Source organism: Chionomys nivalis, chromosome 8, assembly GCF_950005125.1.
Source record: "Chionomys nivalis chromosome 8, mChiNiv1.1, whole genome shotgun sequence".
In the NCBI taxonomy this organism is placed as follows: Eukaryota; Metazoa; Chordata; class Mammalia; order Rodentia; family Cricetidae; genus Chionomys; species Chionomys nivalis.
In genome coordinates this window covers 96,646,159-96,657,585 of record NC_080093.1, presented here as the reverse complement: position 1 = coordinate 96,657,585, position 11,427 = coordinate 96,646,159, and positions in this window count along the sequence as shown.

The window sequence follows — 11,427 nt, the reverse complement described above, 5'->3', positions numbered from 1 at the left end:
ACCAGAACAAACATTGTTAGGTCAGGTCAACAACTTCATTAAGTCTCTTTCCAACTTACCCATTTTCACTTACATTGAACCCCAGCAATCTTCACCTGAAAAATAATTTTTGATGTAAATATAATGATGATATAAATATAATGAAAATAAAAAGATCCACAGGGTCAAAAGAGGGGCCCACCAAATAATAAAAGAATCACTAAGAGAGACTCACATAGATCTAATCTACATGGGAAGTAGAAAGTAGAAAAAGACAAGACCTCCTGGGTAAATTGGGAGCATGGGGACCTTGGGGGAGGGTTGAAGGGGTGAGGGGAGAGGCAGGGAGGAGAGCAGAGAAAAATGTAGAGCTCAATAAATATCAATAAAAGAAGATTTGGTAAATAGGCTTAGCTGAGCTGTGGTGAAACCACCTTTAATTCCAGCACTCGGGAGGCAGAGGCAGGGGGATCGAGTTCCAGGACAGCCAGAGCTACACAGAGAAACCCTGTCTCGAACAAACAAACAAACAAACAAACAAACAATAAATAAATAAGCAATCCAGGGGAGATGATGCAAAAAATAATAAATAAAAATTAATAAAAGAACATTGGTCCACTTTGCTCTGGGAAGCATGAGATAGTGGGGACAGCTGTTAAGCCAACCACCAGTAAAATATAAAAATCCATAGCACAAATTTAATAATAATGACATTTGCAACTTCTTATCTTTTGTTGAAATTTTCTCTCAGGACAAGGTTAACAGATGTACATCTTGGTAAAAGTGGTTTATCTTCCCATCATCCCTGGTGATTATCTTCTGAGCACCAGTCGTGTGTCACACCTTAGGAGAACAGGAAATGACATGATACTGTATTCCTTTTGCTGTTGTTTTAACACAGGTCTCATGTAGCTCAGGATGGTCTTGAACTTCTGATCCTTCACTTCCCAAGTTCTGGGATTACACGTGTCCCACCATGCCTATCTTCACTTTATTTCTCTTAAGTCAGATGAAGCCCAGCCCCGAATCTTACGGCCTGGTTGTTATTTGGGTTCCTTATAGCCCAGGGTTATTCAGAGCATCCGGGGGTCGTATGAAGAGAAGAACATCCTTCTTCAGTGAAGCAGTGTATTCTTCTCTAAGGTATTGTTGGCCCGCTTCATGTTTAGACTTTAAGCCACACACACACACACACACACAAATCTCTGCCCTGCCTAGTTCAAGAAGGCTCTTCGATCACTATTCTCAAAACATTAGCTTTTTGTCTGCTGGGATGTTGTTCCCTGGCATACCGAAGACTGTGTCCCAAACTAACTTGGGTAAAAGACAGACATATTTCATTTTTCTTAATTCATTCAGTTTAGGACAGATATATTTCAAGTTTAGGATAAAACCTCACAGTTGGAAGAATTTGGTTGAAGAACATAGCTTTCCCCCTCCCTTTCTTCCTCCCTCCTCTCTCTCTCCCTTTCTTTCTTCCTCCTTCTCTCTCTCTCTCCCTTTCTTTCTTCCTCCTTCTCTCTCCCTTTCTTCCTCCTCTCTCTCTCCCTTTCTTTCTTCCTCCTTCTCTCTCTCTCTTTCTTTCTTCCTCCTTCTCTCTCTCTCTCTTTCTTTCTTCCTCCTCCTTTCTCTTTCCCTTTCTTTCTTCCTCCTTCTCTCTCTTTCTTTCTTCCTCCTTCTCTCTTTCTTTCTTCCTCCTTCTCTCTCTCTCCCTTTCTTCCTCCTTCTCTCTCTTTCTTTCTTCCTCCTTCTCTCTCCCTTTCTTTCTTCCTCCTCCTTTCTCTCCCTTTCTTTCTTCCTCCCATCTTCTTTTACTTTTTTTTTTTTTTTTAATTTTCAAGACAGTGTTTCTCTATGTGCAGCTCTGACTGCCCTGGAATTCCCTTTGCAGACCAGACTGGCCTCAAACTCATAAAGATCCACCTGCCTCTGCCTCCCTAGTGCAGTTAAGGTGCTGGAAAGGTGGCTTGGTGGTTAAGAGCACTGGCAGCAGATACTCTTTCTTTGGGGTTTTTGGTTTTTTTGTTTTTGATTTTGTTTTTGTTTTTTGAGACAGAGTTTTTATGTGTAACTTTAGAGCCTGTCCTAGAACTCACTCTGTAGATCAGGCTGGCTACACAGAGATTCACCTACCTCTGCCTCCCAAGTACTGAAATTAAAACCATGCACCACCATCACCACCCAGCCTGGTTGCTCTTCTAAAGGACCCAGGTTTGCTGGTTGTAGTGGTGCACACCTTTAATCCCAGCGCTCAGGAGGCAGAGGCAGGTGGATATCTGAGTTCAAGGCCAGCCTGGTCTACACAGAATGAGTTCAAATACAGTCAAGGTTACACAGAGGTACCCTGTCTCAAAAAAAAAAAAAAAACAAAAAAACAAAAAAAACAAAAACCAAACCCCCAAGCCAAAAAACAAACAAACAAAAAAACGTGTAGCTGGGCAGGGTAACACACACTTTAATCTCAGTACTAGAGAAGCAGAGTTCAAGATCAACCTGGTCAACAAATTGAGTTCCAGGACATCCAGGGCTACACAGAGAGATCCTGACTCAAAAGTAAGCAAACAAAGAGAACCCCACAAAACATGTACTTGTCTTCTGACCCAGTGCCCCATTTTGATGCATTGGAGAATAATTTTCTAAGAGGTGAATATGTGTGAAGTATTCAAACAAAAATTTAGGTACACATACACACACACACACAATAAAAACAACCCCCCAAACTACACATGACTGTGCATAGCAGCTTTATCTTTCATAATGCAAACAGCTGGTGTCCCTCCACTGACTGAAGTCCATTAATATAGTGTAATACTCTGTATTCTACAGTGACTGATACACGTGAGCAGTGGGTGCCTCTCGAGGGAATTGTTCTGAGTGAAGACAGTAAGCAGCATGTTACCACACCTACTTCATTCACTTTTTAAAAATTAATTATTATTATTATTTGTGGTGTGTGTGCACAGGTGTGCACGTGGATGTTAGAGTACAACTTCTGTGGTCAGTTCTCGTCTGTCTTTCAGTGTGCATCTTGTTAATGTTTTGGATAGTGCAAGCCAGTGTTCACTGGTACCTGTGGAGACCAGATTTGGGAAACAGGGTTTCTCTGAGTACCCTTCGTCGTCCTGGAACTCACTTTGTAGACCAGGCTGGCCTTGAACTCACTAAGATCTGTCGGCCTTTGCCTCCTGATTGAAGGTGTGAGTCATCAAGTGCAGCTTCTCTTTTCTGCTTTGATGATGGCCCTGGGTGACCTTGACCTTTCAACCTTTCCTATTTAGCTAAGGTTACAGTGGTACACTACCAAGTCATCCCCTCTATGTCTCAAGGACACAGAGCTTGCACTGAGGTCAAAGGTAGAACATTTGGCTAACAAGTAAAGGGCCCTAGATTCAAGCCCCAATATTGAAAAAAATAAAAATCATAACTTTCTCTTATGATGTTATTAGATTTAGGGAACACCTAAATCCAGGATGATCTCATTTCAAAATCCTATATAATCAGATCTGCCTAGACCCTTTTTCCAAATAAGGTTACACTCATGCCAGATGGTGGTGGTGCACGCCTTTAATCCCAGCACTTGGGAGGCAGAGGTAGGCTGATCTCTGTGAGTTTGAGGCCAGCCTGGGCTACAAGAGCTAGTTCCAGGACAGCCAGGGCTACACAGAAAAACCTTGTCTCAGAACAAACAAACAAACAAATAAGGTTACATTCACAAGTATATGGGTTACGATGTGAACATGGGTATTTTGTTGTTGTTTAGAGGGGGGTCACAATTCAAACCTTTTCGATTGGTATACATAGTTATCATTACATTTTATTTATTTTGTATGTGCAAGTGTCCACTTGAATACATTCTGTGTGTGTGTGTGTCGGTTAGAGGACAAGTTTCTGGAGTCAGTTCTCTCCCTCCAACATGTAAATTATTCCTGGGGCTTGAACTCAGACTGTTAGGCTTTGTAGCAGGAGCCTTTATCCACTAAACCATCTTGCCAGCCAGACTTTTTCTTTCTTTCTTTCTTTCTTTCTTTCTTTCTTTCTTTCTTTCCTTCCTTCCTTCTTTCTATTTTGTATGAGTGTTTTGCCTGCATGTATGAATGTTCACTCTGGAGTTAGGGACACTTGTAAGCTGCCATGTGACTGCTGGGAACCAAACCTGGGTCTTCTGCTCTTAAGTATTGAAACATCTCTCCAGCCCTGGTATTACTTTAAAATGGTTGTGAGCCACCATGTGGTTGCTGGGAATTAAACTCAAGATCTCTGGAAGAGCAGTCAGTGCTCTTAACCTCTGAGCCATCTCTCCAGACCCCTACTTTTTAAAGTTTTGTATTTGAGCACCTTTATACGAAGGATTCTGCTAGGCTTCAACTCCACCCACTTCTTCCAAGTCTGGTTCTTGTCAGTGACAGTCAGCATTCTGCCAGCTCTTCACACCATGTGCAGCATCCGCCACCTTTCGTCTATTCTGTGGAAGGGGAGCCTTCTGGGTTGACCATTTTGATGGATTAGGAAACAGGTGCGGGTGGGAAGAAACTTGACAGAGGTCACGTGGTTTGGGAGTGGCAGAAGCAAGACCTCTGCCCTCGCCCGCTGTCACTGTGGCAGGTGCATCTCTTGCTGTGATAGCTTCCTAAAGGCCCATTTACCTTTTGCCTTTCACTTAATTTAATGTGTATTTTTGCACTTGAATTGATTATCTATATAGTCTGTGTACTTGTGTGTTAATTGATTGATTCATTCATTCATTAATTCAACCACAATTTATTGAACTAACTTGCAAGGCGCCCTGAGCTAGTTTGAGTTCCAGGTCACATGGATGATGAGACCCCCTTGGGCTCTGTCATGGAGGAAAGAGGGTAGATAGTGAAGAGTGTGAGGCAGTGTGGGAGCCCAGAGCAGACCCTAACCAAGGAGGACAGGGGGGTTCCTGATGTCTGGTTCAGGTCCTGAAGGACGAATAAGATTCCTCTTTATTTGCTTACCATTGACTGTTGGGATGAAACACTGGAATGGGTATTTGTTGCTCGGATACTGAAAGTCAGTGGTGTGCTATGTACTTCCAGTGCTCCGACAAACCGGCACAGCAAGCTCATGCAACCACTCTCAGCATAAACAGAAGTTTTCCATTTGTCCATTATGGGGTCACTTACAAAATATTTTCATGCTTCTGTCTCTGTTTTGCCACAAGAAGCTCTTTCAGAGCATTTTCTTTATATCCTTGTGTTTTCTCTTGGTGAGTCTCCTTAAAACCTAAAAACTTAGCCAGATGGTGGGGGCACGCGCCTTTAATCCCAGGACTCAGGAGGCAAAGGCAGGTGGCTCTCTGTGAGCTCGGGGCCATTCTGGTCTATAGACTGAGTTTCAGGACAGTCAAAGTTATATAAAGAAACAAACTAAAACATTATGTTTATCTCTCCCAAAAGATTATTGCCAAATTTTATAAATGAAATGAGGTATGATGGAGGAGGGTCATCTGTCTATCTGTTGCTTTCATTGGTTAATTAATAAAGAAACTGCTTGGCCTGATAGGTCAGAACATAGGTAGGTGGGAAAGACAGAACAGAATGCTGGGAGGAAGAAGGCAGTGAGGCAGGCGCCATAGCTCTCCTCTCCAAGATGGAGATCCTTCCTGGTAAGCCACCACCTCGTGGTGCTACAGTCATTAATAGAAATGGGTTAGTCAAGATGTGAGAGTTAGCCAGTAAGAGGCTAGAGCTAATGGGCCAAGCAGTGTTTAAAAGAATACAATTTGTGTGTTATTTCAGGTAAAGCTAGCCGTGCGGGAGCTGGGCAGCAGGAAGCGGCCTGCAGCTCCCCTTTACAGAGGTAACTTTGAAAGTTACAATCAGCCAAATTGCACTAGCTGCGGATTAAAAAAACTGCCATGGTTTCGATTGAAGCTCAGTCAATTTCTTTCTTGCTTTGGGTTTTAATTTTCTCTTCTGTAGATGAAGAACAAATTTTAATTGTTCTTGATAAAAACCTGGAGTCAAATATTAGGAGGTAAAAGTTGAGAGATCAGAGAAACGATGCAGCCAGCCGCTAGAGAGACCTTTTACCTATCAAATCCTCAGACTGCATCTCCAAACTGCACCGAGTTCTTGTCTCCTGCCTTATATTTCTCTTTCTGCCCAGCTGTACCTTTCCTGTCTCCATTTCCCTAGTGCTGGGATTAAAGGCGTGGGACTCCAGAGTACTGGAATTAAAGGTGTGTACCACCACTGCCTGACCTCTAGAGACTTCACTCTGATCTCCAGGCAAGCTTTATTTGTTAAAACACAAACAAAATATCAGAACAATAAGTGTGTATATGAGGAACTAGAGAGACTCCTCAGTGGTTAAGAGTATCTGCTGCTCTTTCAGAAGACCAGAGTATCCAAGAGAGGTGGCTCACATGGCCTGGAACTCCAGCTCCATGGGGTCTGTGGGTATTTACCCTTCACTTCATGTGTACCTCTCTCTCTCTCTCTCTCTCTCTCTCTCTCTCTCTCTCTCTCTCTCTCTCTCTCTCTCTCCCCCCCTCTCTCTCTCTCATACACACAACTTATTTTTTTAAAAGACGTATCTGAGGAAGCACATACTGAAGGATTTCATAAAATAATAGCTATAGACACTAAAATAGCCACTGGCTCATTAATAAAGATCAGTTTTTCTAATCTTTAATGCCTCAGATAAACCTCACTGACTATGATTCTGCACTGTACAAAGCTTAATGTCCATTTTCTTAGGTTTCCACACTAAATTATTATTGTTACTATTATTACTACTACTATTACAGGGTCTCATGCAGCTCAGGCTGATTTTGGTCTTTGAGCCCTAGTCTCAGGGATTCCACCACCCACATGTGTGGTGCCAGCATGCTTGGCCCCAGAGACATTTTTTTTCAAACTCTGGTCCTTGAGCATGCCACGTAGACCCTTCCACTGAACTACAATCTGCACAGTGCCCAGAGCAGCTTTAGAAACAAATCTCACATTTGTACCAAAGCTTCCAGAGACATTTTGAGAGATGGGTGTAAAAAGCCCGTTACATTACTAGGACAAACTCATTACAGTTAAGTAAAAATTAATAAGAAAAGGGCAGCTCCACCAGCACGAGAAATCCAATTAGGTCAAATCAAAATGCCCATCATTTTCTTAAGTAAGATGCTCTCAGGTGGCCAAGCATGGTGGGGAGACAGGACAGCAAGGAGCCCATGCAGACCCAAAAACCATGTGTTTCTCCTCCAGGAGTCCATTTAAGTGCCCTGGCAGGTGGGGGGCAGGACCTGACATGCTGGGATTTGGAGTCCAGACCAATGCAACTCCCAGGCCAGGGGGAGCTGGGATGAATGCCAGGAGCTGGGGTTACGCTCCCAACTTAACAATTACAAAGCACAACATAAGTTGTCATCAGTGTTTTTGATCTTGGCCATTCTTTCAGGTGTAAGATGGTATCTCAGAGTTGTTTTGATTTGCATTTCTCTGATGACTAAGGATGTTAAACATTTCCTTAAGTGTCTTTCAGCCATTTTAGATTCCTCTGTTGAGAGTTCTCTGTTTAGGTCTGTACTCCATTTTTTAATTGGATTATGTGTTCTTTGGTAATAGCCCTTTGAACAAGCCAATCATAATAGTTAAAGAACAGCCCCCAGACTACCCCCCCCCGTTTCTGTGGCTTTTTGCTTTAAAAGTAGCCTGTACCAGCTATTCGGGGTCTTTCTGGCTTCTCGAATGCTGAAAGACCCTGTCACGACAGAATTAATTAAATCCTCATGCTTTTACATCAACTTGGTGTGAGGGTGGTCTCCTGGGGTGACTCCTCCTCAGTGATTGGACTCCAGGGTCCAACATACCGAGTATGTGGCTCTGGTGTCCAAGAGAAAGGATATGAGCCGTCATAGTACCATGATGTTTATCCATGGCTCCCAGTTACAGATGACAGTTGTGGTCAGGTCAAAGGAGCCCGGGCAGCCTCACTCGTCCATGGCCAGACCTAGAAGGTCAACTTGGGAATTTTCTGGGTTTGATGCCTCCATGTCACGATGTGCACAAGGACAATCGACTGCCCAATGTCCTCCCCTATGGCATCTCGGACAAGGTCTCACAGGATCAAGATGAGGATTAGGACATGCTTGGGCCCAGTGACCAGTTCTACCACATCTGAAACACGGGCTTGGTATTTCTAGAGCCCCTGGGAGCAAGGGAGCAGCACAGACAGCACAGATTGGGTGGTCTGTCACCTCGGCCGGTCAGGAGGCCATGGCTAGCACATGACAGTGATTGCGAGCTTTGTCATTCCTTGCATGGTACACCTTAAAAGCCAACCCTAAGACTTCTGCCTGTGGGGGCAAGGGACCTTTCTCCAAATGCCTAATTTAGTCCTAATGTCAGATTTTAAAAATGAGTCATGAGTAGTAACTGTCTGCCTCCCGCAGTTTCTGAATCTAAGTTAGTATACTGTACCAGAGCTTTTGTGAGGTGTTCTAAAAATGCGGAAGGATTTTCCTTTGTATTTACTGGCTTGAGGGCAACCTTATGAAGACCTTCCAGGAGGCGAGTCGAAAACCGGTCCCTAGCTAAAATCCCACCTGGAGTGTTATAATCCCAGTGTGGCTGCTGCTCTGGGACCGCCTCTGCTCTGGGAGGGTGGGAGGCAAGAGTTTGGTGAATCTCACCTGCATGTAGTCGGGCCTGCTCCCAAACTCACCTGCACTCTTCAGGAAGTAGGTTATTAGATAAAATGATATAGATGTCATGAAAGCTGAGATTATAAGACTGGGTAAGATACTGGAATTTGTTTTATGAAAGTGGTAATATTCGATGTATAGGACCCTAGTTTTTGTTCTATATGGGAGAGTTCTGAGAGTGAAAAAGAAACACGCACCCTAATCGATCCATCTATGCCCGCCACGTCTCACAACGGGAGAACTGTAGCAGCCTTGGCTTGGTTAAGGTTAGGTTCCATAGCAGCACCCGAGTGTGTGAGAGGGGGGTAAAGGTGGATGCCAGAGCAGGGAGCTGCTGCCACCAGGCGATGGAGAGGAAGAGTGATTCTGTGGGGCTGCTGGAGCAGGTAGTGGGGGAAGAGAGAGCTGAAGAGCAAGTGGAGGGAGGTGGTGAGGCAGCGGGAGGTGAAGGGGCAGAAGGAGGAAGGGCAGGGGCTGAAGGGACAGGAGCAGAAACTGGTGGGGTAGGGTAGCTTCCTGCTGAGGATGAAAAGGCGGGGGCTTGTTAGTTGGGTCCAGAACCAAAGTGGAGGGTTCTACCGGTACAGATGGCATAGCCAGGGACACGTGAGCAGTTTACAAGGACAGAGGGCTTAGAGCCTGAATAGCAAAAGTCTTGGATGTAAGGAAATTCCTTCCATTTGCCTGTGCACTAACAATAGTTAGAGAGCTGCTGTAAAATATCAGGATCAAAGGTACCATTGGGCGGCCACTTTAGATTGCCATCTAAATTGTAACGAGGCCATTTTTTTTTTAACAAAGGCAGACAAGTGTGAGGATCTGTAGGTAGGGCATTAAGGCCTGGGTTTCAGGGCCTCTAAAAGGCATCCCAGGGGGAGGCTGGATTGATGGGTTTGGATGGATTGCTTCCCACTGTTGGAACTGTGAAAACCTGAAACAGCGACACCACAAGGCCCACAGAAAGGCGTCTCTTGACTGTGGGCGGGGCGTCTCTTGACTGTGGGCGGGGTATGAATCAATGCAACCTTCTCAAGACCCGTGGGCCATGAGTGAGAAGGTGAGGCCCGGCTGGATTCAGTCAGCGACTCAGAACCCAGACAGGCCAGAGGCCACTCTGAGCGACCTTTTATGGCAAGGGAAAAAAGAAAAGAAAAGAAATAGAAAAAAAAAAGAGAAAGAAGAATCTGAGGGACCCTGGGCCCCCAGTCGAATGCACTGCACAAAGTGTGCAGTGCTCGCGTGGGAGGACTGACCCCGGGTCAGTGCGGTCATGATTTTAACTAAGGGAAGCAATCCACAGATGAATGTCAGCGAAAGGGCACAACCTTATCCTTGAAGACCATGGTTGGGGGTAGTCTCCCCCCACTTCTAGGAACACCAAAGGGTTGCCAGAGCTCAACGCTCAATTCCTCAGGTTCGGAGACACGGTTAAGCTGACCAGAATAGGGAAACTCACCAATTGATGCCCATGTTGTTCAGAGAAGTCACGCTCAGGCATATGGAACATGTGGTTGTTGTGGAGAAGAATTTCCTGGTTCCAGATCACGACCACGGGAGAGGGGCTCAGGGTGGGGGAGCCTCTCGAGTCTTAGCACCAATGAAATTACCTGGCGTGAGTGAGAAGGGAACACGAGACACAAGCAAGCCTGTTTAGGAGTTTATTAGAGGGGGTGCATGCAGGCCTGGAGATCGGTGTGCAAGGGGGCAGAAATGGCGCGTCCAGCTTTGAAAAGCTGCCCAGCACGTGTGCACAGGGGTTGGCGTGACTACGTTATACACTGATGATGCATATGGACCACTCACACATGTGCACAAGGGTTTTAGTGGAGTCATACGTGTATGTAACCCAAGGGCCCATCTGCACATGCCTGCCTTTAGAACCTGGAAGTGCAGCCTTATCTGTGGTTGAATAATTACAGGGGCTATATGAGACTGTGAAGTATGAGGGGAAACCTAAAATGAAAATGAGGGAATTCGAGGAAAGAAACTGAGAGTTCCTCACTCACTTTAAATTTTTTAAATAAACTATAATTGTGATGGTTAATTTTGCCAATTTGAGGGGATTTAGAATGCCTATGGAAAACAAATCCCTAGGCCTGTCTGGGGATTATTTAGCGTAGGTTAACTGAAGTAGGAACACTAACCCTAAATGTGGGTGGTACCATGGAGTAAAAAGGAGAAGGTGCTTCCTGGGCACAAGCATCTCCCTCTCACATGACCTGTTCCTGCTGCCAATCTGCATCCATGACACCATGACAGTGTAGTGTCAGGAAGGGTGGGCCACTTCCCGCCACCTGGCTAGCTTTACCTGAAATAATTACATGGAAACTGTATTCTTTTAAACACTGCTTGGTCCATTAGTTCTAGCCTCTTATTGGCTAATTCTTATATCTTGATTAACCCATTTCTAATAATCTGTGTAGCACCACGAGCTGGTGGCTTACCAGGGAGATTCTTAACCTGCGTCTGCCTCGGAGAGGAGAATCATGGCGACTGACTGACTCGGCTTCTTTCTCCCAGCATTCTGTCTGTCTTCTGCGCCTACCTAATTTTCTGTCCTATTAAAGGCCAAGCAGTTTCTTTATTAATTAACCAATGAAAGCAACAGATAGATACAAGACCCACCTCCATCATTTCCCCTTTTTCTGTTTAAACAAGAAAGAAAGGCTTTCACTTTAACATAGTAAGATTACATATAACAAAACAGTTATCAAGTAAGAATTACAGTTACAATATTTACATCTATTTTATCTTTTATCATAACAATGGAAAACTATAACTAT